Here is a 5,000-nt window from a genome sequence, read left to right as displayed (position 1 = left end):
CACCGCAATTCACCTCAACTTATGCATCGACAATCCAATGGAAAACCGCCCTAAACAAGACGGCCCAGAGAGGAGAGGGAGGGACGAACCCTCCTCTGATACCTCCCCTGAGTCGGCTAACCGCACTTGCAACATGCTACATTTCTGAGGGCCAGAGGTAGCTTAGCATAGCTTAGCGTAGCCTAGCGCAGCATGCCGATGACTCGTCCGTGGGAGTTGGAGCGGCCTAACGGGTCCTAAGAGGCCTAAGCCTCTAAGCCGGGGGCTTGAGTTGTGGTCAGGCCAGGCTGAGGTGACTCAGGTGTTGGGTAAAGGGCTGGGTTCTGGGCCGGTGTGGACAGCAGCTGATCTTAGTCTGGCTGTTATGACACCTTGACTCATCTGCCAAGTATGGCCAGGCAGGTATTAATAGATGAACACAAGGTGGAGTAGGCGCATGTATGCATGCATGTGTATCATATCATAAGCCTATGGTATAGTGGGTCTGTTGGTACATACATGAGTGACTGTGTATGCCGGGAAGCCATTCGAAACATAACACAGACGATGACACATACAACATGTATTTGTGTGTGTGTGTGTGTGTTTGTTGGTGTATGTCTATACGGTGATTGGGTGTGTTTGTTTATTTATACATGTGTATTTGTATGTGTGTGTGTGTGTGTGCGCATCGTTGAGTTTGTCTGTTTATGCATTTGTGTGTATATGTCTGAATTTGTGTGTGTTTGCGTTTGTGTGTCTTTGCATTCGTCTCGGTGTGTCAAAGGGTGAGTGTAAAAGTGCACTGGGACCTATCTGTGTGTGTGCGTGCGTGTGTATGTTTGTCTGTGTGTGTGTGTGCGTGCGTGTGTGTGTTTGTCTGTGTGTTCGTGTGTGTCTGTGTGTGTCCGTGTGTGTGTGTGTGTGTGTGTGTGTGTGTTTACGTCACATCTGTGTGAGGAGGACTGTGAGCGAGGACCTGAATGGACAGCCAGGTGCTGGCCTGCGTCTGCGTCTCATTCATTCACCAAAAGGGAGCGCGTTGAAAACAATAGGAAGGATGTAGCACTTGGCGGCGGGGAGAACAGCTACATTGTGTGGCTCCGCACAGCCAACATCCACCACAATGACTTCTCACACTTTTCATTTTAAAGTGGACCTTCGGCCAACTCTGCGGTGTTGGGAAACAACCGGCAGGTGTGTTCACAACACAATCGTGCAAGGACACACACAGGGACACACAGAGACACACACACACACACACACACACACACGCCAGGTCTCAGGCACGAAGAGGGAAAAATACAAGCAGAAAGAGAGGGATGCGTGCCAAGAAAGGAGACATTAAAAAGAAAAAAAAAAAAGAAAAGAAAAAGCAAGACAAAATAGCACAGGAAAAGAAAGTGACGAAAAAAACAAAGACACAGAAGCGATGAAGAGACCAACGCGAGCGTGGGATTGGGGGCAGGCTGCCCTGGCGGTCGGCCTGCGATGGTGAACGGGTCACACCCACCCAGTGAGCTTGTGCCGGGATCCGCTTTGTGCTCAAAACACAGCAAACATTCCTGTATAGAAATGAGTACCACGAAACCGTTGGGCAGTTTCGTAACGTTTCCCCAGCCGTCCGTCCGTCTGCCTCGCCGCTCAGGGAACTCCCCTCAGGTTCCACACCTGCTCCGTCACAAGGTGAGTGGTCTGGGAGGAGGATCCCACGCGGCAGCCGCTCGTGTTGACATTGCCCCGAGATTTGCTCAATTTCTAGTACAGTCCTTGTCTGGTGAAGTGTCTGTGACTCATTTCAGTGATCTGGAATATTACTGCCCCCTTTGTGTGTGTGTGTGTGTGTGTGTGTGTGTGTGTGTGTGTTGGTGTGTGTTTGCTGTGTGTGCGTCTGTGTGTATGCCACTGCGTGCGCGTTTGTGCGTGTGGGGTATGTTTTGGGTGTTTATCAATCGTCCACTTAGATAAATACAATTCTGTGTGTGTGTGTGTGTGTGTGTGTGTGTGTGTGTGTGTGTGTGTGTGTGTGTGTGTGTGTGTGTGTGTGTGTGTGTAGAGAAGCAGAGGGGGAGGCAGGACTCAGACATGGGTTGAGTAATATGGTCAGACTTGTGAGAGGAAGTCTGACAACTTCCAACAGCAGGGTTTCCCCAGGTAGACCCCCCACCCCCACTCCACCCACAAGTAAACATGCTCATAAGCACACACACACACACACACACACACACACACACACACACACACACACACACACACACACACACACACACACACACATTTCTCTGCTCATCCCTCGCTTCTCTTGGTCTCTATTTCTATCTCTGGTCCTCAACACTTTGTCTATTCTCTCTTTTCTTGGTTTATCCTTCTTCCGTCCCTCCACCTCTTCATGCCTGACCGTCCATCTCTCTGTCTCTCTCTCTATAGGGCATCAACACCGCTGGGGGGTCCACCCCTCCTGAGACCACCCCTAAGAAACATATGCACACATGATATTTATAGATCCGTTTGATGAAAGAGTCCATCAAATGGCACATATTATTGCGTTCTCTCTATCTTTCAATCCCTGTCTTTTCTTCTCTCTCTCTCTTTTTCAATCAGCTCGCTCCCTCCCTCTTTCGCCCCTGTCTGCATCACTCCATCACACTATCACTCCCGTACCGGAGTGAACAGAGTGTAATCACACCTTCATAACAGTGGTGACTCTCTGTAGCCCTGACCCCCCGGGACCACTATATAAACACAGACAGACATGAACACACACACACACACACACACACACACACAATAGTAACTGTGATTTAAGAGTAGCCAAGTTCTGCACAGGATTGGGCGAAAATCCCCCTTTTTCAACAACTCATCTTGTCCCGAGGTCACAGTGAGACAGGGGGAAAGGGTATAACTCTCTTCCGGGGACGGCATCTTCGACAGAGCTCCATCTCAATGTCTCTCTCTCACACACTCACACTCTCTCGCTCCCTCTGTCTCTTAAACCTAGCTTATACTATAGTTGTTGTCACGCGCCAAGTGCACGGGAGGTCCATTCACGGGTAATGGCATTTATAGTCACCGTTTTGCCACAACAACGCCTTGACAATAAGGACAGTGTCCAGTGGGCACTGGACACGGATGGCATGAAAAACTGCAGTCCTGGTTAACTGACTATTCCTGGAGAAAGGGTTCTCCATGTTATTATAGAACATCGCCGATGCTGTCTCTTCTTCACCCTACCTCCCTCTCTCTCTCTCTCTCTCTCTCTCTCTCTCTCACTTTCTCCCTCTCTCCCTCTCTCTCTCTCACTTTCTCCCTCTCCCCCTCTCTCTCTCTCTTGCGTTCCCTCTTACTCGATCTCTTTCTCTATTTTTCTTTCTGAATCTTAAACACAACCATACCCGTAATTATACAAATAGAAACAAATGCAGGCACAAGCAAAAACATGCATTGGCAGCTCAGCCCAAAGACAGGCAAACACACTCACGTGCGCATGGGTACATGCACACACATGCACCAAGACTACTCCACAGGCTGGTGTGAGTGCCCACGCTGGCCAGCCCAAGCGGCTCTTCTAGGCTGTTCCCTCTAGGGAGCCAGGCCTGGGTCTGTGGTTCTATGAGGGGCCGTCAGACCATGTGAAGAACCATTCAACATCAAGGGTTCTTTGGCCCGAGTTTTTTTTAGAACTGGGATCCTTTTGGTCATTAACAAGGTGTAATCTCAGTTTTTAGCCATCATGTTGTACAGGTTAGAACCATTTAAATCATATAAACAAAGAAAATAGTAATTATTGACTTGACTTTGTGAAATAAACTACAAACTGTTTTCATAGACTCAGACAGGCATCTAGAACTTGATTGAGAAATTGTTCCCAATCAAGGAAACAAGGATTCAGGATTCAGCTTCTATGCAAGACATAGCTGGAACAAACTTTCGGAAGTTCTGAGACCTGTTCCGACCCTGACTACGACCCTGAAGTTAAAAACCTTTATGTTCATCTTTGCTTTCTGCTAAACTATAATGGAATTGTTAATTTTTTCCTTTTATCCAAATGTCTTTCATGCATTCCTTTAAATCCAGTTGTCATATGTCTTTTATTGATTCTTTTAAATCCAGTTGTTAAATGTCTTTTATGCATTTTTTTTATTTTTATTGAATTGTATGACATGTTTTTATGTGAAGCACATTGAGTCTGCCTTTGGTATGAAATGCGCTATATAAATAAAGTGGACTTGGCTTAACTTGGCATATTTATAGTTAATCCAGTTAGTATATTTAATTGCCTTATTGATCATAACTATGACGAAATGTCTTTATTGCAAAGAGCATTTATGTTGCATTATAAGTCTATGATCCATCATTATGCAAACAAATATTCACAAATAATTACCCTGTCTCCCCATTCGGGGAGCCAGAGCTAGGGATCTTCTCAGGACAACAGCAGAGTGAGTGTGGAGCGTGGGTGGTGATGACTGCTTTGAGCCGCATCACCTGACCCGACATGTCAGAGCTCTGCTAGTGTGTGTGGGGATGGCTGGTTTAACCTGTGTGCCCCGATGAGTCAATGCACAACAGGTGTGTAGCCTCACCCAACCCCAGAGTCCTATCAACCTGACTCGGGCCAGGTGAGGCTGCTGAAACCAGCCCTCCATTCACACACACTCTCTAGTGAACAAATTAATTAAAAATAATAAATTAATGATTTGTGTTGAATGACACAATGAGCAAAAACAAATGAGCAAAAACACCACAAGTTGGGATATGTGTTTTGACACGTGATACAAAACCCACCCGCACACACATACCCACACACAGTTATAGTGGTATTTTTGGAGGTTATAGGCAGCAGGAAAACTGTCCCTTAAGATGGTTTTAGCAGGCCAAGGCCAAGGCCCCAATGGATGGGGATTCCTTCTGTTGCAGTTGGGTGGACCCACTCACTGCCAAAGCAACCAAGAATAGACTGGAGGGAACATAAAACAAAAGGATAAAATAATGACATCTCAATAAAAATAGTCATATAAAAG

Source organism: Micromesistius poutassou (genome assembly GCF_964030765.1).
Source record: "Micromesistius poutassou genome assembly, chromosome: 8".
In the NCBI taxonomy this organism is placed as follows: domain Eukaryota; kingdom Metazoa; phylum Chordata; class Actinopteri; order Gadiformes; family Gadidae; genus Micromesistius; species Micromesistius poutassou.
Note: the sequence above shows the minus strand (reverse complement) of the source record.